The 26,333-nt window shown below is 40.4% G+C and overlaps 1 long non-coding RNA gene across 1 annotated transcript in view; it reads left to right on the top strand.

The window, feature by feature from the left end:
* The window catches only part of LOC130573830 (uncharacterized), a 106,041-nt gene extending 89,424 nt beyond the window's left edge, over positions 1 to 16,617 (top strand). Inside the window, exon 5 of the long non-coding RNA XR_008965364.1 lies at positions 16,209 to 16,617. This is a non-coding gene — a long non-coding RNA (uncharacterized LOC130573830). The remainder of the gene's footprint in view (positions 1 to 16,208) is intronic.
* Positions 16,618 to 26,333: the final 9,716 nt, after the last annotated feature.

The raw sequence follows: 26,333 nt of genomic DNA, 5'->3' as shown, positions 1-26,333 counted from the left end.
TTCTCTCAGTTACATGTCTGTTCAATCCCAGTGGAAACAATGTCATAACTTTATTTTAGTTATTAAGTTCAATTTTACAGCTGACCTACCAAAGGAAATGTAGACTTACTTCCCCAAGTCCATTTAAAAAGAGGCACAAGAAAAGAAGACTGACCTCAGCAGTGCACAGTGGAATTTGCACAGCAGTTTCCAAATCTGCCATTAGCATTAGTGATATRCATATTTAAACTGTTTCAGACTTTGTAGGGCAGAAAGCAAAATCTTTACAATTTTAACATTTACAGGAAAGAATATTAAGTTCATGAGCTATGATATCCAATAAAGTAAAAGACCCATTAGAAGAAAAATACTATATCTGGTCCAAATTGCAAATTCTTAATCATCCAAGTGGATATTCCTATGAAAATCATGGAGAAGGTGTAATCCTAAGCAATTCCATTAAGGTCATGTTTGAAAGTGGGACTTAAAACTTAGGTGTGTGCAAAGCCAGACCAAAATATCTTCCAGACATCCATCTCAATCTTGCTTCTTACAGATCCTGAGAGAYATTCTGAGTCTTAATTCCTATTGAATGAAACACCTTTGGGCATTCTGGCTCCAGCCAGGTCTGGAGGAGATTGCTGTCACACACCAGTGCCAGGTCATGTCGTTCCTTCTGTAAGTTTTCACAAAATTCCATCTGTACCACAGAGATAGTTTCTCTCAGGTGCTCATTTCTATTCACAGCATTATAAAAGCTCAGGAAGTGGTACTATCAGTATTTCAACAGAAGTTTTSTCAGTGCAGTAAGTGGTATCCAACACTTTCCCTGAGGATGGGCTACTGCAGCTTCAGGATTTTGTGCAGCTTGGGATGATACAAGGTACTGTCATCAATCCGTGTTGGAAATGATGTGTGACCTCAAGTGAAGAGTACACCAARACATTCTCCAAAGCAGGTCTCTGTTCAAGAAAAATTGTAGTTTCTGCCAAAGGAAGGAAGAAAGAAAGGATAGAGGGACAGCAAACTACACAGAATATGAAGAAATAAGAAAATTAAAGATAATTTTCCTCCTTGCAGTTGGATAAACAAGAAAATCAAGTAGAGGTTCTCCTTTTTATCAAGACCTTCCYTCTAATTTTGTAAATATTTTGTGATAAGTGTATGTACGTGTTTGTCTTGGCCAGGGTCTCTGAAACATTGCCATGGAGTCACTATCCCTTTCTTCAGTGATTTTCCTTCAAGGCCTATGAGATCTGTTCCTGCTTGCTTTTGCTGCACTGTTCCTTAGCTCACACAAATCATTCAGCYCTGATTTCAGGGGGAATAATAAGTGAGATTTGTGATCATGATGAAATTCTTTACAGATGGAATGCCTTTAGCTAGGCTGGTCTCTAGAGTCACTGGGCCAGAAAGGGTAAATATCATGGTGACAACCATGCAATAYTTCAGTCCTGACTTGACCACCTCTTCTAGCAATTACAGCACAGAAACAATGTTCTCTACACTTCTAAGCAAATAGTTATTTATATTTGCATGAGTTGCTGGTTAATGTCGCTATTCCTGAAGTAGGCAGAGATTTCTTGATTTTATTTTATTTCATTTTACTTTATTTTGTTTTATTTGTGCCTTGGTGGCTTTTTCCCCTTTCACCCAAGGCATTAGGTGGSTTTTTTCATCCCATGGACTGGCTCATTTGTCTCTGTAGCTCTTCTATTACAATGCATGCTCCCACTGCCTGGCACATAGCCCTTCAGCTAGCAGAACCAATTAACCTCCCTCCTTTACTTTAAAAGTGAAAAAAAAAAAACCCTCCTCTCCTCCCTTCTCTGTGCTTACAATAGGGCTAGCCAAAGTACATATTCACAGCTATAAATACATCTCTTGGAAAACTGTAATCATGTGCCTTGAATCGAGTTTATTTTGTCTTGGGAAATCACACTTAATACAAAACTACAGTTTCTGACCTTTTCTTTGTTTTTCAATGTATTACTGATTAGCATAAACTAACATTTATAGTCCTGCTAATATCCGAGGAGGTGTTGACATGCCTGTGGAAACATAAGCTTGCCAGACGAACGGCGAGCCAAAGAGACATGTCTTACCCAAGCAGTGGTTGCAGCGCATTGCAGAAAAATGAAATCTCCTGCAGGTCAAGGAGGTGCTGCAGAATGAACACCATCACCTTGACCGAGCACAATGGATCTGCTCAAAGGCGCCCACAGCAGCTCAGGAATGGGTTGTCACTCCATCAAGGCAGGATTGATAAACATTGTTTGAGGCACCTGGGCTCCTTCCACTTGCAAAACCTATGACAGGGGTGGGTGGATATCCTTTAGTAACCACTTCAAAAAAATCATCCTTTTTTTCTGTCTAAACACATGGTTTGTTTTGATCTTTATAAAGGGGAAGGGTTGATCAATTTATTTCTCTTTCCCTGGAGTGTTTGTCAGCTCTAGYTTGGAACCCTTATTAATAAAATGAAACACTTAAAATCCATTTTAAAGAACTTTATGAGAAACATTTGCATGTTTYCTGTCTATTTTATATACCACTTATAATACTTCAAGTGTTTTCATTTTATTAATTTAGGAAGTACCTTGAAAGAGGGTGTGATATGTATAAACTAGCACCTGCTACAAACACGGTCAAAGCTCCTGCAGACTATTGAGAGTGTTCTTCAATTCCTTGAGCTCCTTTTACTGACAGCCTAAAAAGGACTCAAGCTTTGTAAGCAGAGGAAGCACAGTTGTGAAGTGAAGTACAGTTGTGATGGGAAAAAAAAATGAATTGTGAATTAGAGTCAGAGTAGAAATAAGACTGTAATATTTGGCCAGGTATCTAGTCGYCTGTTCCTGAAATAACTATGACCTTTCTTAGCAAGGAGAATGCAGAGATCAGATGAAATTGGAAAGCGTGACTAATTTTGACACATAGAGTCCTTGGTAAATACATGTTTGTCACTCATAATGTGAAATTTGTGACTCAACACCACCAATGTTCGCTTTGTTCTCTGTATATCAGTCACAATATTTGGAGCATCTCTATAAACGTCTCCATCCTGAAAGCCACGAGACAATATTTTATAACTCCATCGAGCCTGTTTATACAAAGAGTTTCACATGAACTCAGTGATCTGTTTAATCCATGTCTCTGGCTTTGGGAACACTGAGAGCAAGTAGTTTGGATCAGTGAAGGACAAGAGAATTTCTGGACAATATGTTATACCTGAGCACACTGTCTAAACCCACACCAGTCTTACCTCATTATGCCAATGTGCAAATGGACTCCCTCTTCTACAAGGCAGGGTTCCTGGCAGCTCCCTCAGTGACCAGGAAGAGGGGATAATTCTGCAGGGAAGCACTTTCACTGAGCTGTGCAGGAGTGCTCTGCAGTCTGTACATGAACATGGTTGGGCAGAACTGAAATATCTTCGGTGTGTTATGTGTTGCCTAAAGAAATATAGCAGAGACCTCCTTTTTCAGTCCCCGAATGCATGAAATTTAAGAAAATTATTGATTATAAATTATAAATATTTATAAATTATAAATGATTATAAATATAATTATTATTTAAGAAAATTATGATTAACATGGCAGCAAAGTCAGCTGACTGTTCTTGCTATTCTAAGGCCTGTTTTTAAGGCTATTTTCTCTCTTTCAGTCCAATAGACCTTTTGGAACATTATAAACTGCCAAATTGTGCAGTGAAGGGGSTTTGGTACAGCCCCTTTCAAAAATGAGCCATTACCCTCTCACAGTGAGGGAAAAGGGTAGAAGAGGAGAGAAGTGATTAAACAGCTTCAGGGTTAAAAATGGAATTAGTTGCTTTTGATCTGGCATGAAACCAAATGTAGGTAACAGATTTCTGAGGAAGAGAGGTGGAGAAATCAAGRAGCACTGATTRTTTGCAATGCCTACTGAGTCAGGARCAATTGCAACATGGGAATCAAGCCCTGCTGCGCAGGTGTGAAATTGAGAAGTCATACACATCACAGCTTCAGATGCTGCTGTGATTGACCTTATTTCGTCTACATTATGCTTGTAACCTTGAACAGGCAGTATCGTGTCACAGGCAGTACACAGTTCTGATATCCACTGAGCAGTCCTTTTGTTCTTTGCCTCAACAGATTGTTTCACTGTTTTGCCAGCMCTTCTGATCCAAAAGTGACTGATCTTTCTGTCCAAGTCCCAAAGACCCGTGCCTGCTTCTGCTCCCGTGTGTTACTCACAATGCTGTTCCAAATCAGAACCTTCCTTCTTCCCAGATATAGGAGAAAGTTCTGTTTTGAAGTCGCACAAAGACAAACAAAGATGCAGGGAAATATGTGTCCCTTTTCTCTTAGGAGATTTGAAAATAGGTTGAATTTTTCAAACTGACTTTGTCAGCAATCAGAAAGGAAAAACCTCAAATATTTGAAATATGGATATTTCCCTCTCATCTTTTTATGCACCATTTCTTAAATATTGTTATCACCTTTTGCAATTCAAGGGACAGTCTAGGTGGTCACACAGAGGAATTTCCACCTCTCCTCGCTGGGTTGGTTCTGAGATCAGCTGATCACAGCCAACATTTCCACCAACCCAGCTTCAAGTAACGTTGTCAGGCATGTTCTGTAGGATAAGGAAATCATTTAGATTGAGCAGAGCTCAGCTCCACTGCTGCCTAGTTTAGAATTCCCACAGATTTTAATAAAAACAGAATTTCCCTGTTTACATAATTCCAGGTACCCATGACTGCACTGGAGCAGATGAACTTGCCTTTGTATACAGGCTCTTAAAAATGACCATGACTTTTGCCACCTACTCTGGGGAGCAGATGTAAACATCTGCAAATTAATATTAATTTGGTAAGATGTATCTTCAGAAAAAAGCAGAAGCATTCCTGAGAGAAGTTCAAGAACAGCAGCAGCAGAATCTCTGCCTTCATGTTGTATCTTCTGCCCTGAATCTCTTCCATTAATTATCCTCCTTCTTGCATAGCAAAAATTTGTCAGCAAAGGAGTGGAGGCAGAAGCTCTGTGTTGGTATGAAAATTTAGCAWTTTTCATAGCTTTTTCTACAGCACACTTATCTACCTACTCCTTACACAGTGATTAAAACCTTGTGCTAAGGAAACCAAACAAACCAGGTTAGGCTTTGCACTTTGTGTTGATATTGCCAGTGAAGGGTTCACTATTAATTAGCAGGTATGTGTGGAAGTTCTCCTCATTTTAGAGTAGAAACAAAGCCATTCCAATCAGCTGCTTTGGGCCCACTCACAGCACAATCTCCATTTTTTTACTTTTCTACTATCACCAATGTCTGTATACTGCAGTCCTTTTCCCTCTCATCGTACTGCCATTGAAAAAAAATATATGGAAGTGCTTCTTTAAAATCACTGAATGCTTTGGTCACTTTTCCTCCCACATCTCCCAGTTCCTTGCACTGGCAATACTCCTCCTACCAGCCCTTTGATGGATCAAACACCTCGGTGTGCACAGMAGAGTGCCTCCATCTCCTCTGCAGTGTGCATTGTACCTTCCAGGAGGCAGGGRCAGAGTTCTGCCTCTTTCAGCTGCTGTTCTGTGGTTGCTTAGGATAGGGATAAATGGCCACAGTGAGCTCAAAGCAGAGGTGGGCCCTGCATATGAAATTGCTAATACCTATTGTTACTTTTGAATCAAAAATGTAGAAACCTCATGCAAAGATYTTGGAGGAAAGGAAAAAAAAGTGCCTTTCTAGGCTTGCCTCCCCCTGTTTCTCCATGCAATTGGCAGGATAATGTTCTGTTTGAACAGAATTTGCTTCAATTCATACAAAATATTGAGGGAATTATTTTACCATGCATAACTTCACAGTTTCCTGTAGCTGAGCATATGTATCACAGTGCGTCACCTGCTTATGAACGAGCCACATATCTCAGTTYGGTGACTGAAAGAGATGGGAAGATGTGATCCCAGGTTCATCCTGGGGGAAGGGAAACCAAATACATTCTCTTCATTTCTGCATCTGTGGAAGCTGACAACAGAGGAGAGACTCAAATGTGGGCAAAGGATGAAGAACTGATAAAAACATAGAAGTGAGAAATACAAATAGATTAAAATGCCAGACCATATAGACCAGGCAAGGAGATGTATTTACTCTGTAAAGTGAAACAAGGCAAGCTTCACAGGTGATTCAGGCTGTTGCARTAAGGCAGTATCCCAGAAATTAAGACTAATAGGAAACTTGTTACAAGTTCACTCCCAAAATATCATCACATTTCTGCTTAGCAGTGGATTCAAATGTCTAGCAGTCGCCTTCCATCCCAGCAGCTCAGAGCAGGCAAGGTTTCATTTGCAAATATCATCACAACTGGCAGCCTTGGTGACTGCAGAGAGGCCAAGGACTTGTTGATGTAGTGCTAACTTAAATGGAATAAACTGGCCTAGAGTCACAGAATTAGCATGACCCTGTCACTGGATGCTTAAATAAGGTTCAGGCTTTTGAGCAGAGGCGTCATCTGAGTCTCATGGCAAAAAGCGCCATTGACAATCTTTTAACTTCCATCAAAAAACCCAGGTGACTCTTGCATGCTGTCTGCTACAGGTAGAGATCAATATGGTAACAAAATAAGGTAATCTGTACCACTGCTTGAAGAGGAATATCATGCTCTGGAGCAAAGGAAGCAAGGCAAAGGGCAGAAATAGAAAACAAAACCTTCTTGCACCCATAAAGGCGGACAGGAAATATCATAGGTCTGTACACCTTTGTAATCATCCAGTTTGCCTGACCCATCTCCAATTGTGCCATTCTTGGCTGCTGCACAGGGGAAAAGCAGCAACTTCTCCAGATCTGCAAGGGTTAAAGCCTTTAAAACTCAAGAAGYGGTTTCCTGCTATTCTGAGTTTGTGGGGGCAGGACCTATTTTAAATATAAAGTTAATTCCACATTACTAAATAAGTTAGTCAAGTTTACTTGACCTTAGAGAGCGGAAATATAACCTGGTTCTATCTCCACATGTGATCGGCGCTTATTCCCACGCAAAGGCAGCAGGAGCTCTCCCAAGAGTATTCGTGAGTGTTTCCCTGCAAGGCATTGTTCTGGAAGTGGGGAGAGGAAGACTGCTCTCCAAGTAGGAATGGCAGAAATGCAGCAACACAAACACTGGTAAGCAAACAATGCACCTACTTAAACTCTAAAATGGCAAAGACAACAGTCTGCACGCTCTCTGGGCTTTTGCCCACCACCTGGTAGGTTTGGGGAGAGRGCAGCAAAGCATCTCCTGGAGCTCKGGGACMGTGCCAGACCTCAGAATGCTGACAGCACRTTTGCTGTCCCTGTGTCCTTTCAGAGATGGTGCCAGGCTGGAAGAGCAGAGCTAGGATTCAGTTTCCCAGAAGAGCACTGAGAGAAGTCCAAGTGGCCCAGACATGGTGGCAGCACTCGCTGAATGCGTGCGCTCCCTGAAWCCAACCTGTGTCAGAATCACAGCAGGCACTGCACAGCTGAGACAGGAAAATGAGCCCTAATTGTTTGAAGACCTTCATGACCTAGATGCATTGTTCATTACAGAGAAACATGTGGCTTTTCCTTGATAGATAGTACTTGATGCCATTTTATTATTATTATTAATTCTCTACTGTGTAATATTAGACTGAGCTGTCAGGAGCTATTTCGTTGCCCCCGAGTTGTTACTTTTCGGTGGTGGATGAGCCGACTCCCCTGCTAGAAAACACCTTTCATCTTCCCAAACTGTTTAGTGTAAACAAGACTTTTCTTGCATGTATGTGATGTTGTTTAATAATGAAGTAAATTGCTGTCTAATTGTGCAGATCATGCACAAGAAATAAAAGTAGCAATATTATAGGGTGGAATTTTTAAGGATTGGGTTTTGTAGGTTTTTTTTCCCCTTTGCTCTGAACAAAACATATTTTTACACTGATGAGTTTTTAATTAGACACCATTTCCATTAGYTCAGATTAGGAGCTGGATTACTTCTCCTGCATTTTTGAAATGCTATATGATGATGAAAAGGATAAGTGAAAACGAAGAATTAACACAAAAGAAAAGTTTCATTGCATTTAGAGAAATGTTAAACAACATGTGAATGCAGATAACTGCCTTCCCTCCACCCCTGCTGATGCGTCTGGGTTTATCAGCAGGAAATGAGTGTGTTTATGTATTGGGAGATATTTGTTTTAAATATTTATAGAGTGCAAAGTCCTTAGGCATTTACAGGAGGCTTTGCAAATTCATCATGAAGTTTTTTTTTTTTTTACACAGACCTATTTTGGTGATTTTTTTTGGCATAATGCAGAAGGATTGTGTGCTCAGCCTCTGCAATGACCTTATGGCACTGCCTGGATTAAGTTGAGTAAAAGAGGCAATGACACAATTAGAAACAGCCAGTACCTGGAACACAGGAAAATCTGAATGTGAAGCAATGAGGGTGGAATTACAGCGCTGGTATTCCTGACATTTCATACTTCCCTTTAGCTCACCCACACTTGAACAAACAAGTAGAGACAAATATGATTGCTCTGACCCTGAGTGTAGCAAAGTAGCTAGTGACTATAAGACTGATGACAAGGCATTCAGAGGAATCAATCTCCTGCAAATAATCATAAAAATGTAGGTATTTCTTCACCTTGCTACTCTCCATCTTCTGCCCTCAGATATGCTCCCCTTATTTATCCCAGAAAAGCTGCAGAGGGCACAGAGTTACAGATGGTTAAAAATAAGCATAAATCAGCACTTTGAAATACAAGGTAGGTATTCTGGAGCATGTCCTTTATGTGAAGGGCAGCTTATTTCTTCATCCTTTGGTTAGTTTTTTTGAGGTGTATGAATGGGAGTTCATGTGGTTTTCTTTGCCCTCAGCCTAAGCAACTGTACATGATGAAGCACAACCCATGAATTTTCTTTWCCTTTTTGTCTCTAAGGAAGAAAGAAGAGGGAAAGATACCTCCTATCTTTTGCCCTGTGTCATAGTGAGGTACATGCTCACAGATGCTCTGCAAGCTCTTCACCTTCAAAGCAACAAAACAGCCAAAAAATTGTTTCTCTCTTTGTGGAACACTCTTCTGCAGAAGTGTATGTTGAGGAGTACTTTAATGAGGCACAAATACTCTCCACCCTTTGGCATTTTGACATCCATGCTATTTGGGGTTCAGAGCTCTAAAATGCTCACAGATCTCCTTGTGCAACACCTTTGCCACAGGCATTCTAACTGAAGGTGCAAAATGTGTCTGGACAGGCTATGCTCTGTGCCCACAGCCGATGAACAGACCGGGTGTTGGAGCTGCCAGGTCTCCAGTGCCATCTGTTCTCAGAAGGCGCTTATGTGGGTGAGATGCTGGGCAGACCCTTGCCCCTACTCCAGAAAGGCCAGATCAGCCTGATACCAGACTGGGGGTAAACAGCAAGATGTGTATGAGCTGGGATGACTTATAACCAACACAGATTGTAAGCCTTCATTAATTAGAAGCTCTATTAATTAGAGAACTTTTTCTAAAGTCACAGGGCTCTGCGTGCATGTTATTTTTAACTTCAATTGTTAACGGGGAAAAAATTTAAGCAAAAAGATCATAATTAGTAATGTTTCTGTGCAGCATGCCTTCATACACTGTCCCACCTGTTGACATTTAAGTTCCAAAACCCCTTTTTTAAACAAGACAATAGCCAAATAGCAGATGACGGGAGGGCATGCAGATCGCAAGGCTTGTAGATGCCAAAAAGACAGATTGTATGCAGCAGGCATCCTGGAAAAAAAATGCTTGGCAAGCCACTTGATCTCTCTAAGTTTGTCACAGTGAAGAACTGCTTACARGCAGCCCCACTGCATTCACTGACACCTGCAAATAAACTATAAAAGGAGTTAATCAGATGAGACGTAATTTGGAGCCTGCCAGTCAAAAAGTAATAATTCTAGCTGGCCMACCTCAGAGTGCCTAATGCCCTTGTAAAAAGACAAAGGACAACACAAAATATGACTTCCCYGCTAAGTTTATTGCAATATCAGCTACAGATCCCACCTGAGACCAGGCCATTGTTGTATTATAGGGTATACAAAGAGCCTCTGCAATCCAAAAAGCAGAGAATCCACAGAAATGAGGCTGGTGCTGTGTAGCCACAGAATACTGACCTGATTTGTGTATGGAATATGTAACCTCTTTCTCTAGCAGAGGGCAGGGAGTAAAGCACTGTGACCAAGCCCAGGGCTGGCTGCTTGGACCACTGCATCCAACCTCCTGTTTGCATGGCAGCTTGAATTTGTGTTGGATGTACTCACAGGTTAAAGTTTGAAGATGACTGTGCAAATGTCAGGGGTGGCTGCCGATCATCTGTTGCACAAGCACAAGAGAGCAGACAGCATGTGCCAGGCAAGGGAGAGAGATGCTTTAATGGCTCTGAAARGAGTTCAGTAATTGTTTATTTTGTAATCTGACTCAGGGTGTTTACCTTTAGCTATGGCAGCGCAGTGAAGAAGTGGGATTTATCGTAATTACGTGTTCACCCTCAGGAGAGAGACCTGGAGGTAATCCTGAACTTCAGTGTTATCTGCTGGGTTCACAGAAGGTTTGGGATTAAATTGGAGAGATCAGGTTTGCACCWCTTGCTACTGTGTTTTGCTGTGAAAATGTCAATTTCAGCAAAGTTACCTCATGCAAAAATTGCTGAGARTTGCGATGAACCTCTCTAATGATGGCAGGGTTACAGGTGCCTTTTGTTTGACAAAGTAACTGTGTTCCTTTCTGCAACCAGATAGTAAAAACAGTTTTGGGAAATAATAACTCTCATCTGCGAGAAACCCCAGGACTTCTGCTGAGAAATTGTTCCAAAACAAACCTCAAAGCAGTATTGAAGAAAAAAACCAAGAATGTTTGAAGGCTTAAGTCACTACTCATTGTTTTTATTTTCTCTCCCCTTCCTCCYGTCTTTTTCTTCTGTAACCAAATATCCTCCACTGCACAATATATCTTGTTTTAGTCATGGATGTAAACAGTTTTCCCCTTGAAAAGAAACCTCTTGAGTACAAACAGCATGGAGCATGGCAGGAAATACAGCAACTGGTGGTCTCAGTGCCACGGGGGGAAAAAAAGTAGGTTTTGTCATTTCTGACTTATTGGGCAATTATAAAATTACTTCCAGACATCAGCTGAGATCATCCTCTTCAGCCCACTGGAACTTTGATTCACTTAGGTTTTTAAATAAATAAATAAATAAAAATAAGCAAACAGTAACAGAGTGCACAGMCCCATAATCTGTTGCTTCATTAATGCAAGATGTAAATGCTTCTCTTAATCTTTCTGAGCCCTAGGAGTACAGGGTGGTGTATCATGATGACAAGGCAGGGTTACTGAAGGGACAGTATACACCCTTTTAAACTCAAATGCATTCAGTGCCATTGAACAAAAAGCTTTAATTTATCTCATATGCAAAGCTCTAAATGTATTGCTTGCTTAATCATGTTGATGCAGACAATGTGATTACTCAGAGCTGAAGCTTCTTTCACCTCTGGCTCAGCCTCAGGGCATGTTAGAAACAAAAGTCAGTGGTTGGTTCTTAAACGTTGCATGGCACAGGACTTATGTTAACAGCTGGGCTGGGTGCAGAACTGGGACACTCAGAGTGCTCTGAGTTCCCACTGTTGGGAATACACACAGCAAGGAAGTCCTGGCTGTCCCCAAGGCCACCAGCATCAGGTCTTTGTTGATGCCCCTTGTGAGCAGGCACTCAGCTGCTTCTGCAGTGCAGGTCTGCTCAGCATAGGAGCTGCCCAGGTAGGTGCTGGCAGAGAGGAGCCAGCTGGGCATCTTTGGACATCTGGCATTGTAGCTGGGTGGTTGGGAGGGTCAGCACGTGTGTGGTTAACAGGTGACACCGCACTCCAGATGCACATGGAAATTGCCCTGGATGGAATGCAGCTCCATATGCACCCAGCCGAGCAGGATATTTATAATGCCTGTCACTGTGATGTATCAGCACTTATCTAACTCACTTTAAGTGTTGAACAAGCCAGCAGGACCTCCAGGGAAGCAGGATTACCAGACAGCTTCTTGCTGCACCCTCTTACTGTGAATCTTTTCTACCAAAGGCAGGAGATGGGTAATTTCTGTGCAAAAGTCGTATCCAGATCTAGCAGCAGGATACGTATCCAGGGCAGGATACATTCAGGTAATATTGTAAATATTTTGGAACTTGGCTGTATTTTTATTCAGYTCACGGCAGTCTTGTACTTCAACTCTTGCACTGCCTTGATGATACAAAAGAAAAAATGTAATTATGCAATGCTTAATACAGGTTGTGATTACATGACCTGTTGCATTCCATATAAAATAATTGTATTAGAATAGTGTTTTGTCCTGTCTCTTTCCCCYAGGCAAATTCAGTATATTTCCCAATTGAGTATGTAAATCATTGCAACAATAATTTCCAGATCATTTGAGACCCGGTTACATCCATGCCATAGAAAAAAGGAAAACATTAGACAATATTTTCACAATTGCTACAGTGCTTTATCCCAGTTCACTGCATTCTAGGCCCACAAAGAAATATGTGTGAGACAGATCCTGAAGCTGAGTTCAACCCCATTAATCTCAATGTTGCTCTGAATGGATATAGGACCTAAGCACAGATTTTTGTATGTCCTTACAAATTCTGTCTCCAACTACAGTGCAAATCTCTGTAGCTCTTTACATGCCACAATTGCCATAAGAGGTCTGAGTTGCAAGGCAGTATAGCAAGGAATCCATTTTTGCTTAAAGAAATTCAAGTCCAGCTCCTGTGCTGATGAATTTCAAACAATTTTGCTCTCCTTGTGTTAACCTACAAAGATGGTAACATCACTGAATGTTTTCACAGAGTCAGTGGTGTCCTGAAGTAGCCTCAGTGTCAGAGACCAAAACTTTAATTTACGTTTTTAAGTCAGACATTTGTATGGACACCTTTCAYGGTACACATCTCTCATTAGCTGTATGAGTGAGAGATAAATTCCTTTCCTTTGAACTATTTAATTTTATGTTTTAATTTTATCTGTATCACTGCCTTCAAATTAAAATAAAGAATAAGAGTTCAGATGATCATTACTGGCAAAATGTTAGTCTTTGATGCAGGGATGTGAGGCAAGACACTGCAGTCAGTACCTTGGAACTCCTTTCATGAGTTCTGAAAACAAAGGTAATTTCTCCACGTGCTTCCCAAACATGCAGCTTGCCTGCACCTGATTGAATGGATAGGCTAACTCAGCACGGCTTGCAGAGGTGCAGCAGTGGCAGAAAAGTTTGAATTAATAACAAATATCCAATACTGTTGAATTATTTCTAGGTGTCACGTGCTGAAAAGCTGCATTTACAGGAATGATTTAAAAACCCAACGTTGCCAACAAGTTGAAAGGTGGCTCAAATTCCAATTCATATCCACCAAGTCTGCAGTTCAGCGTTCATCACTCTTGTGCACGCACACCTCATTCTATAGCTTTGGCCCAGGCATGGCTGAGTTGAATGAGGCTGTAACAAACTCAAAAATAGAGATTGTAGTGTTTTGGAAGAGAAAGCATATCTTTTTATTGTTSTAAGTTCAGTGCATGCAAATTTACYCCTACCCTTTTGGAGAAGCAGAATTTAAGCATGTGCCAAGATAAAGGTCTCTGCTGGAGCTCTAAACTCAGCCTTTCGGTTTAGTTAGAGCTGTTCAAGGTGGGACAGAGGAGAGGATATGAATGTTAATAAGGGCTCCACAATTCAACATATGCAAAAAAAGAGGACAATTTTTTCCAGGTATTTGCCAGGTATTTTACTTCTGTGTGGAATTACAAACAAAAAGGTATCCAGACATCTTTGGGATAAATCGTCTCCTTTGCCTATTTATTTTCCTTCAAAATACACTAAGTTGCTGTCAGAAAGTCATGAAATATGTATTTGTGTGAAAACCCAGGTCTCCATTACAAAACTTGCATGTAAATAGTAATCAAGAAGAGTTTTAGAGAGGTATTTAAAAATGCGTGTAGAACTGGATTAAGGAAACTCCCYGGATTTCTTCTTAGTCCAGTTTTCAGATTTCTTGTTTTGAAGAGGAAGAGAAAAACTTTGTTTTATGCTTAACCATTGAAAGGTAGTACTTCACATGTTTTACRGTAGTTAAAGGATCTACTTTCTTTATGAGGCTGTGTATTATATATCTTTATTTCTAGAACAGGTTTATTGTTACTATATCCACTGAATTGTTTCCAGGAAAGGCATCAGCTAGGTTTTTCCTCTTTTTTCCATTCTTTCTTCATCTCTTTTTTTTTTTTTCTTTCCTTTGGTTCTAGGCTTTGACTTCAGATTCTTTTTATAGAGCCAGTAAAGCTGAGGTTTGGCATTCTATTTTGAGTACCATTAAAATGTGTGTAAATGCAGTACCCAACAAAATGTGACATTAATGGCAGTCCAAATTCACAAGTGTTGCTGTTTTGCACTGCAGTCCCAGCTTCCTTGCAATTAAAACACACAATATATAATGTTGGGTGACATACTCTAAATATTACCATGTGTTTCTTTTTTTGTAATTCTAACATGATTCCCCTCCCTTATAACAGCCAGGTTAGGGATGATTACAGTTATTGGTGTAGCTTCTGGAAGCATTATGCTGAAATGTATCACAAATTCAATTYTGTTTAATGCAGGCCATAATCTCAAAAGATACTTGGATGCTRAACTTTCAGGATCTTGGCCCTAGGGTACCTTGCAGGATGTACACACATGAGTAATAATGGCACTAGTCACATTCTGGGAGTACATGGTGGGACAGATACAGGAGCAGGAGCTAGTGCTGCTCAGATTAGTGAAAGCATTTACCAGTACTATGGTTATAAAATAAGAGGATCAAATTAAGAGCCCTATAATTGCCTTATTCRGGACACAGTTTGGAGATCTGAAGTTTGCAATAAGAATGGTTAAATGAAAGACAGTTTACCTTTAATGCTAAAAGTTCCTTGATCYTCACTGCTTTTGGCTCTCCAGATGACCTGACCCACAGTAATAAGTCTGAGYTGACAGCTGGAGGCTTTCAGCCTCTCTGTAATTCTTATTGGATGATTATTAGAGAATTGACAGCCTGGGGTTTCTCCTAATTTAGCTCCTCAGAGCAGATAAAGAATATGCAACAGAGCTGCAAACTTTCCAGCTTCTCAGCCGTAATTAACCAAAAATCGGACCAGACAGTAAGGCCAAAAGAGGCTGCCCTGGCCTCAGCATCAGCCTTAATGTCTGGTCTGACAATAATTCATTTGGCAAAAGAAATCCTAAATGTGTTTTTTATGTATTTACAGTCTAGTCTATTTGCTGCTGCAACAGTGATTAACTTGCACATTATCTGCTACTCATCTACTTCTGCAGCTAAAAATCTGCAAAACAAATTTGCTTCTTGTTTATTTGGAGTAGCATTCAATTCTGCTAATTAGAATTAGATTTTAATTGCCATTCCTAAGATGTGCTTGAGACAYGGACTCACTTATCCCTCCTTCAGGCAGTGAGATCAACTTCCAACCWTTCTGTGTTTTCAAGGGATAAAGGAGTTCACTTCAAATGGCTGGTTAAGACACATCCAGACTAAGCACGACCTGAAGAACCCAGAAGCACAAAACCTTGTGACTTTAGACCAAAAATGTTAATCCTCAAGCTCCCAAACTTTTGACATTGTTAGTCCTCTTTGTGTCATGACTACTCACACTGCAACACACAACAGGAACTTCGGTSCCTTTGCTTTCTCTGGAGGCAGCCCACAAAGTTTTGGTTGAAACTGTAGAAAGCATTTTTGTGTGAGCTCCTCTCTAACAGAAATTGGATTTGCCCCAGATATATTTCATATGGGTTCATAAGATCTTACTCTGTAATCTATATGAAAATAAATTGCCACGGTTTTTCATTTGTGCTGGGATTTTCACAGCTGGGTAGTTTCTTTGCCATCAGCTGGCACTGGTTTCTGCAGTGGGGTGGACGCGGCTACCAGCAGTCCTGAAAGTCAGTGTTTCTCAGTCTGTGGTATTAACAAATGGTTTAGGTACTCTCAGTAAATTTGTCTGTCACTGGACTGGGTTGCAAACATTTTATCAAGGTTTCTAGAAATCCCGCCATCCAGGCTGAACCACACTGTACAAATATAGTTGTATTAAGTTTTGGAGAACTATTTTGCTCRGGTTTGTTTATTCCTAATGTCTATRTAAGGGTAATGGCTCATTTTTCAGTTCCCTGGAGAATTCCTCTTGAATGTATGCTCTGTTTGCAGAATCCATTAGCCAAACCGGTCCGTGCTCCAGGAGCAGCTTCAGAGTGCTCAACTTACAGAATTACCATCAATAAAATGAAAATGGAATTCCTCAGGCCTGTGAACACTTGCTTTCCTGCCAGAGGTACACGGCAGTTCACAAGAGCACTAGCAGGAGATTCTGGATATAAAGAACAATTGTGTCAGTAGCAGATGTAATCAAAGGAATCATTCTCCGGTTTCATGTTCACCTTATCACCAATTCTATCGGGGTTAAGCGTGGAAGGATATAAATATCATACGTGGGGAAAACAGCATCTCTGCTTGCAGACCAGCTGAATTAAAAACCACAGGGAGTTTAGGTGGTCCAGATGAAAAGMGTTATGGTGAGGGGTGAAAACCATACTGAGAATTGTGGCCCTGAGTTKGAGGAAACAMAYTCACCCCCAGTGATGGGCAGCAATRGCTGTGTAGCTGCTCGGCYGATCTRCTAATGAACACTCAATCTTTCACAGCCRTAAAAGGTACTATAACACCAAGTGGTGTTTGCTGAAGTTCTCAGGAACAACAGAAGACAGAGCTAAGAGAAGACTTCCCATGTTTTTGTGGATTTTAGGTGACTCTGGACAACTATGATTTCCATTCATTGTTATTTTCCCTCCCAATTGCTTTCAGATTGTTTCTTAATACCAATCGACTTCACCTGATATTAATACTTCACAGGAGACAGGAAGTAAAGGACAGCTCAGCTTCTAGTTCTGCCACCAGCTGTGTCTGTTTATCAGTGCTTCCAAATGAATCCACTAGATGCAGCTAGTACATCTAAAAATATCTTTTTCTTTCTGTCATGATCTCCAGACTAACACAGGTTTCTTAATTATGCCACTCATCAGCAGAGACTAATTGTGACACCAATCCAATAGCCAAGCAAACTCCATTAGGTTTGGCTTGCAGCTTTCTACAGCACTGCAAAATGTTAGGGATGTTCATGGCTTTTTTTTTTCTCTATAGTTTTTGGGGAAAAAAAAAAGAGAGAAAAAAAGCCACATGAATGATTAGCTGTTATCAAAAATTTGGATTTGGTTACATTTGGATGTTTCTAAAAAATTTATCCTCCAAAATTCCTGAGAGCAGGTCACAGCTGAATGGAAAACTGAATAAATTCTTTTCTGGGGGCAGAGAACTGAAATGCAGTGTAATGGCCATGTGCAAAAATGAATTGTTAAATCTGGACTGGGTCTGAGCCTGATCCTGATCCAAGGCACTACACATTGTTTAGTACTTTTCCACAGCACAAASTTTTCCTGGTGGTTTGGAGCAGAACAAATGATTAATGCTGAAGCTGTGGTAAGGAATAAACAGATCTTACTCATGCATTATGGAATTGTTGATGTGTGTACGAATTCTGGGAAAACCAGCTAGGAGTATAAACACGGTATTGAATGTAGACTTGCCTCTTGATCCTAAGACCACTATCACTGCTAATCTTAGTTYTCTTGTAAACATGAAGGACACATGGCACTCCAAGGGCAGCAGAATGTCCTTAAAAGGGTAACAAAAGGTCTGGATCCATGCCAAAATGGGGTAAGACTACACAGTGTCTCCTTTGCACACTCTGAACTCCTGTTCTTCTTGTTTTGTATTTTTTTTTTTAAGAGCTCCACTATGCACAAAGATCTGGCCAGAAAATGTCACAGAATTACTTTCCACCACATATTCAAAGGTGTCCATCTTACAGCACATACTGCTGTGCAAACCAGTGCTGTCCTGGCATCACTGGTGACAATTATTTTTCTTGCAGAGAAAGATAGAAGACATGTGTGGAATAAAAGCAAATTTAAGTGAAAAATAAATTCCTTCAGGGAAGGAAAGGACCTAAACCGAAACCAAGCAAACAAATGAACAAAAAAAACCCAAACAAAACAAAAACTAAAAAAAGTAAAAAAATTTTGAAAGGAGACAACAACAAAACAGGAGGAAAAATGGCTAAAGATAGGTGAGCTACTTTGTTCTGTGCTCCCAGAGGGATTTTTGGACATGGACAATCTCTGAAATGTTAGCAGTGTGGAGAGAAAAAAGAATTACAAAATATTTTCTTTCCTTGTAACTGTGAATCTTGTCCYAGTTATGATCATATTGTTCATCTGAGTCTTCTAAAAAACAGGATCTCACTGCTTATGTTTTATGTCCTGTTACTTTTACAGCGTTCCTTCCCCTGCAGTTCCCTCCTCCCACATGCTCATCCCTGTAAACTGTGATGAGTTCTTCATTTTTCTCCTAAAGTAACCAGATCTTCCTTATCTGCTAAAAATTAAAAGGATAAAAAGGCAGCCAGCAGCCTCCATGATGCTATTCTTSCTTAGTTCTAAGTCAGGCCTTCCTCTTCCAGTAAGAACTTTTAGGGATGTTAATCTTGCAGGTAACCTGATTGCTGGTACTAATTTGTTGGGACCAAGAAAGCAGGATTTGCCATGTCCTGTTTTTCAGTGATAAATTCTCATTCCMCATTTTAGATCAGGTTTTAATAATCTCAGGATTAAATAATGACTAATATGTTAATTATGAAGGTAAACCATCGCTTCTCATCTTAGAGTTCATGTTACCTGGAGAGGAAGAAAAACTCTTGTCCATTATCAAGCCAGTATTGTAACCTGTATCTTGTCATACTCTTGAAGGGAATCTGTGAATAGTTACAGTTAAAAAAAAAAAAAAAAAAAAAAAAAAAAAAAAAAAAAAAAAAAAGAAAGAAAAAGAAAGAAAAAGGAGAAAACCCCTGGCAACATTCAATAGAGAATAATGTAGAATATTAAGTTTTTATTAATAGATTACCATCAACTAATTTATGAATGCACATGGAATGAAATGAACTATGAAACTCTGGTAGAGGTACTTTAATCATCCTCAAACACAGAACATCKGAGACATCTAATAAAGGAAAGCATTGTGTGGGGCCACAGCCACAGGTCCATTTATTTGATATTACTTTTCAAAATGCTACTCATAAGAGAAACAATGAATAAAAATGTAGGTCTCGAATTGAAGTGGTAATAAACCAGACAGCTGCAGATAACCTGCAATGGTCCCTGAACAAAATAAGGCTCYTGTTATTATCTTTACAGTGGAGTCCTATAGGTGAAAGAGCACAAAGTTTTTCACATAGAAGACTTACTCCCAAAGGGCCTGAGTTTAAGTTCTCTGCAGAGCTTAATTTTGAAGAAAAGCAGACCCAGAATAGCTGCATCTGCTTGGAACAACACTTAAACTTTTTTTTCAGTGTGTCACGAGAAATGCACTTGATCCTGGTTAGACTTCAGAAGCAAGGAGAGTTCTTCTTTTTATTTTTCATGTTTTGCTTGATGTGTTGTCCATGAGGAAATGCACAGCTGAATTCCTCATAATGTCCTCAGACAATGAAATTTTAAGGCTGTCAATTTGAAGCACTGTAGTAATGCAAATTTAAGTTACTYTCTAGCATTGAATTATATGTGCTTTAAGGAGCTAAAGGTCGTACTTAAAACAAGATCACATGTTGTCATTGTGGTTGATTTTATTTTCATAAACTTTTCATCTTCAGCTGTGAGACTGAACATTTTTGCTATTCCATCGCTTTTCAACTTCTGTACAGAGAGATGAAACAGAGTATTTCTATGAAAACAAACTAATTATTGCTAAACAGTCAAGAATGTTGTTAATTATGAGACTTAAACAAATCACGCTGTTTGTGAAACATTAAGGTCTTTTCTAAGATGATAATGATAACTATAAGTATTATTATAACTGCCTTTGGAAAAGAACATTARAATAAACATTCTGGAAATGATACAGTTTCTCTTCCACAGCTTGACACAGAACTTTTCAGTCCTTCATCTCGGAATTCATAAGCATTAAATGCACACRCAGCTTGGAGCACTTCAGAAAACAGAATTAAATACATTTCCTCATTCGAATCAATAAAGCTACTTCAGTTAACAAAGACTTCATTCTTGTTGGAGCAATCAAAATCTATATAATGTTTGCTTTGATTACTGGACTGGGATAAGTTTTCCCCGTACATTTGAGCTCTAATTGCCCTGCCACTAAGAGGCCAGGTGAAAAAAAAGACTGAAAACACACAACTGGGCTTCCATTACAGGCAACTTCGACAGATTTCCTCCTACTGTCACACTCGGCTCAGAAATTTGAGGGTTTCCCTATGAAAGCTTCTTTCTGTTGGGTAAAAAAATAAAGATTATTGGGTTACTCGTTGGCAGGAGTAAATGCATTCATGCATTCTGGGAAGGTACAGTAGAGGAACTGGTGGGGAAAGCTGCATTTTGAACCCACTGTACAACAGAGTGGTTAGTCCAGATTCAAAATGAGAAAGGAAGACAAGAAAACCAAAAAACGAACACACAAAGTGAGRCTCTTTGTTCTTGTTGTAGCTGGTTTTCCTCACAAAGCAGATGTAAATGGGGAGGCTGGGGCCATTGCCATGTATTCAAACCCCCATAGTTTGCTCAATGTGATCAGTTTTCACAAAACAGTTCATGCATGAAACTGCAAATGTATTGAACTATAAAGAAAGCCTGTAACAATTAAAATTGTGCCTTTTTTAATCTAGAAGAGAAAGGAATGCTACACAGGTTTGTATGTAAGTTGATGTTATTGCAGGGCACCAAAATACTAAGTCAACTGTTAATTTTATTGGAAAATGGATTTCTTCATAGAACCTGAATCTTCCTAAAGATATTTTGCCAGAGTGTTTTATTATTTTTCTGTAATATTTCTTTCTGCATGCTATCAGTTTCCTCCCCTAAGAAGTGGTTTAATAAATACTGTAATTATAATTCTTTCTAATCTTGCTTTCTGCAAAGTGCATCAGGGAAGAAAGTCCATAAAAAAGGCATGTAGTAAGAGCAACCCAGAATACACACCTACAGAGAGTATTTGAAGCAAAGATCCTAAAAGCAATTATGTTATTTTCTCATGGTACCTAAGGCAGGGAAAGCCGTAATGGCAGAGGTGGGCAGTGAGGTGGTATTGAGACATTCTTGTGACACTTGTAAAGAAATTTGGAGGCACTGTATCCTGAGTGGGACAATCAGAAATTAGCAATTTCAGATTACTAATCAGAAATTTCACTTGGTAAGTGAAAGACAAACTCACATCAAGTGGAATCTGGTGATCCTGGGGCAGAGACTGACGTCCCTCAGCCATATTAATATTCAGCTCAGAGGTACATATGTAGTTACAATGCTACAAAAATAAATAGCGACTGGAGAGGGACAGAGGGGTGTAACGCTGTTGTGAACAGACTGAAATACTTTGGGTYATTCGTGTCCTTCACTTCAGTCGAAGGGAGAAACCGAGGAAACCTGATGTAGAAGGATGCACCATCAGAGACGGGCCTCAAAGAGGCTTATTCTCAGATAAAATGCTTAGATAACGAGAAGCCATGGGACTGTGACATGCTCCTAAAACATTCATGACTCATCGATCTGTTGCAGGGGCCGAGAGCTGCGGGCTCGGTGTCTCACATCTCCCTCTGCTGGGAGGCACCGCGATCGCTCAGCTCAGCATCCCCCGCTCCGAGCTCGGGCACAAACAGCGCTGCTTCGGCTCCCAACAAATACCAGCCGACAGTAGTCTCACCTTGGTATTTTTCCAGTGATTTTTTTTTTTTTTTAATTTTTAAATTTTTGTTACAGGATATTTGTAGGTGGGAAGTGTTTTGCCACTGTATCGTGCAGTTGGAATAAGGAAAATAGTTTAAACTGCGAGCTTCAGATGCTCGTGATGAATTGTTCATGAGTGAGCTGCAGCTCAGGAACTGTTCAGAGAAAATATTAGCCAAACAAATGTGAAGAAAGAATAAATAAATAAGGGAATTACGATCTGCTTACAGACAACTCACATGCATTACTTGGCAGTAGCTGGAGGACACAGATKTCAAAAATGGGAGAGGAGCCTAAGCCCCATTGCCATTCAAAAATATGRTGTCCCTGAAAGTGAGACTTGAGCATCTTTTTTACCTTTATTTCCTAAGCATACAAGTTGCCTGGTCCAGCAGTATCCTCTTGCACAAACGACAACAGGATATTATGCACAGTAGGATACAACAGGATAATATTCAGAGCATCCAGTACACATTTAGGGACAGAACTTGGCCTTACTTTAGTTCAAKAAGGTCCTCTTCAGATATTATGAAAAGCTAAGCTGTTCAAAAGAATGGTGAGGACAACTAAGTTGTTAATTGCCACAAATTTATTAAACAAATAGCACCTGTGCTAATCAAAAGGTTTCAGGAGCAGGATATCACATGTTCTACCAAGTGAAGCAGCACAGTTCTGTAGTGTTGGCTGTTATGAGGTGAAACATTGTTTACRCTGTTCAAGTGGGCACTATTAACATATATGCTGATGCATGGATTTGATAATAAATGCCAAGATTGAAAATTTAGCATGTTGCTATAATGCATGAGTATTAATGAACTTTGGAAAACCCAGTTCCATAAACAAGCAGGCAAAGCAGTGATTTTGGAACATGAAACACAATCAGYCATTTTATTAAATTTCAGTAGGTATGGAAGAAATTTTCCTCGGACCACAATTCCACCGCAAACAGTCATTCCCAGCGTGACAAAAACCACTCAGAAGTTTTTACTGGAAATGAGGCTGTGTTGCTCTTGAAATGTAAGATATCAGAAGGGTAGTTTCATTTGCTGATCCCCAGTATCACACACAGAACCTGCAGAGGAAGTAATTGCCTATCTAAACTGTGAGAGCAAACTGCGCTGCTCGATAGCTCGGGGCACGCGTGGCAGTGAAGTGAGAGGTTTGTCACACACCTGCTCTTTGGATYGCGTTGTGCTGGGCTCTGTCATAAAATAGGAGCAGCATGGCAGAGCCTGGGGGAATGGCACGGCCCAAAGCAGGTGTGTGTGCCACATGCTCCCCAGAACCACAAACAGCTCGTGCAGGAGTGTGCAAAATACAGCAACACCTCTCTCGAAGCCACCGTGCTGTGTTAGGGGCGGCGCAGTAGCTGAGAGCGTCTCAGCTGTCAGAGTCACCCCATAGGCAGCCTTAATCTGCATCCCTTACTGATATTTGTGGGGAAAATGAATCCTCAGGTCAGCTGGTGACCAGAGGGGACAGTACCTGCCAAGGAGCACAACGCTCAGCGAGAGGACGGGTTAACAAATCTTCCTTCTAGTTATCAATGCACAGGAGAGATTCTTCTTGTTCAAACCAGCATTCCTGAAGTCCCACGTCCCGCAGAGAACCTCAGTAACTCTGCTCCAAAGTCAGCAATCTARTTTTGAAACTTTCCAGTGAGGATTGGGGCACTTCGACCATTGGAAACCTGTTTGAACCAGGTGGAACCAGTTTGATCTGGCTTGAACCAGTGAAGCAGCTGGAACTGGTTTGATCCAGTTTAACCAGGTTTGAAACAGTTTGAATCAGTTTGATCTGGTTTTAACTGTTTAGAACTGGTTTGAAATGGTTGCGACCGGCTGGATCCAGTTTGAACTGCTTTGTACCACTTGGAACCAGTTTTGACTAGCTTTGTCCAGTGGATTTGGTTTGGTACAACATGATGTAGAGGAATAGATTATGAAACTGTTATCCCTTTGAGCCTAAGTTATTAATATAAACTCTRTATAATCAACTGTCATTTAAGCCCCTGTTTTGGAATGAAATGTTCTGGGACAACAAAAGTGAAGGTTGTGACTCTTGGGCACTGTGACATTGGAAAACYCACATCTCCAAGTTCTCCAGTTCATCCCTCTGCAAGGTATGGAATGCTGACACCTAATTCACTCAGACATGGCAAATGTGTAGTTTTGGGTTCGGGTTTTTTTCCCCCCCCCCTCTCCTTTCAGATGATGAAATGGTTCAAAAAAGTTTGATGCAGATCTTACCTGGTTCCAAGCATTCCAAAATATATTTTACCCTCAGGAATTGCTTTTAGTATCAATCCTTTGTTGTTTTTAATAACAACACTTTATTGAAGAATACTATTTCATTCGTGGGCGTCAGCTTCTTCTCCCATGGAATTAGCAACAAACCAAGAGGAAAAGACCTCAAGCTGTGCCAGTGGAGTTTCAGAACGAACATTAGCAAGAATTTCTTCATGGAAAGGGTTGTTAAATATTGGAATGGACTGCCCAGGGMGATGGTGGAATCATCATCCTTGGAGGTGCCCAGGAAATGACTGAACATGGCTGGTCAAGGTGGTGACCAGCCGAGGTTTAGACTCGATGGTCTGAGAGGTCTTTTACAACCTGATTGATTCTGWGATTCTTTCAGTGCAACTCCARATRCTTGGGCAATAAAATACACTRAAGTCAAACTCACCAGTTATACAACTTACACAAAAACTTTTTAAATGCTACCCTAGATTTTGTAATCATCTGTTGGGGGTATCTAATTTAGGGTTGAGATTTCTTGAACTTACCTGAAAAACAAAGGTGACACCTTTTAGGCTGCTAAAGCCACTTTCCAACGCAGACTCTTTGACACTTGATATTTTTATCCAAGTACGAAAATTGGACATTATTATTTGCTTCAGATGAGTTTATAAAGGGTATGCAAGGATTTTTAAGGACATTGAAGGTGACAGAAAAGATAGACTTACATTAAATGTAATTTTAAGTTGCATACCTTTCAGACAGATGGAAAATACCTTCCCAGCCAGGTTCTATCTGGGAAAAAAACCCAATGACTTTTGGAATAAGCCCAGGCAATTTGCACTTTCTAATCCCAAATCCCTGAATTACCTCAATCCTTTATCTCCATGTCAAATCTGAAATTTGATTAAACTGGGATAATAATTCAGTTTATCTCCCAGTTTAGGGAGAAAAATAAAGAGCCCTTAGACAGACTTGCTCCTAAACAGACAAAATCCAGTGTGGTGGCATTAGGGATGGCCCAGGCACAAGTGTCATTTTTCAGAGTATATTGGATTTCTGAGAAAGTTCAGTGATGCAGACACATGGGGGATCTCTGGATGCCCTTTCTTATGCATAATGGAGCATAGAAAGATTTGAAATTATGATTTCCAGATAAGACTCCTATCTAGTTACTTGTTGCTGTTGCTTGAGCCATCTTCTCCCGGCCAAGGTATGCCTGCTTCCAGTAAAAAAATGCTTCCTGAATACCTCAGGCTGCAGTACTTTTGTTCTTCTATTGTCCCCAAAACCTGTACACTGGAACAGGACTTTCTTTCTTCCCAAGCTGAGAGCTTGTGGTCCCTGTGCCATSACTTCTGTCACAGCTGTAAAGCAGCAGTGCTCCCCCTTGCACCTACTCCAGGGCAGAGAGGCTGACAGGTTGGGATCCACCMGGGAACCCTGGGCAGGGCTGCAGGGACATCATCGTGAGATTGGGATGGACCTATTTAATGAGGTCACTGAGCTACTAACTAGAAACTAAGCCTGGAACTATAGGTATTACTCCTGGGAGGCCCCAAAACATCAAAAATAAATTAACTCTGATTAATGGAGAAGTAAGCCCTCCCTCTCCCTTCCCTTGTGGCAGGAGMTGTGCCCGTCAGCTGGTGCTGCAACAAATCCTGCTCCTACGTGTGACATCTTTCAGGGGTCTCTCTTCTTGCCTCTCTTCTTTCCCTAACACAGGGAACACCCATCAAAAGAGAAATAGTCCCAATTTACAGAGTTAAATAGATATCACACACAGGGAACTGTTCTGTTGGCTATCTGAGCTAGGGAGCATCACACCAGAGATTGCTGTGGGGAGCATCTGCAACCAAAAAAAGCTCTTGTTCAGGACTCACGTTCTCCTTTGAACGTGATTACAAGTTGAGTGTTTTCACCTTTTACACAGTGTAGCATCAGAACTTAGCTCACAGATTTTGGTGGAGCCTGAATATTTCCTASCCTGTGCTGTATTGTTTGAAGCAGATGGGACTCGCCCCCTTAAAAGATGTAGCACAGCCAGGAAATGGAGAGGTGGTGTGCTCCAGAGAATATCACTAAGAGTTATCAAGTAAAAACCAGCCTGTTGGGCTCAAAACACAGCTGCACTTGGGGCACCTTCCAGGCATGTCCAGAACAAAATCTGCCCCTTTTTCTTGCTCTGTGCTTGTACAAAAAACAAATAGACAAAAAAAAAAAAAAAAAAAAAAAAAAAAAAAAAAAAAAAA

The sequence above is a fragment of the Malurus melanocephalus genome, unplaced genomic scaffold (genome assembly GCF_030028575.1).
Source record: "Malurus melanocephalus ecotype Western Australia unplaced genomic scaffold, MMel_1.1 scaffold_68, whole genome shotgun sequence".
NCBI lineage: Eukaryota > Metazoa > Chordata > Aves > Passeriformes > Maluridae > Malurus > Malurus melanocephalus.
The sequence above is the reverse complement of the archived record's forward strand: the minus strand, read 5'-3'. Positions and strand labels throughout refer to the sequence as shown.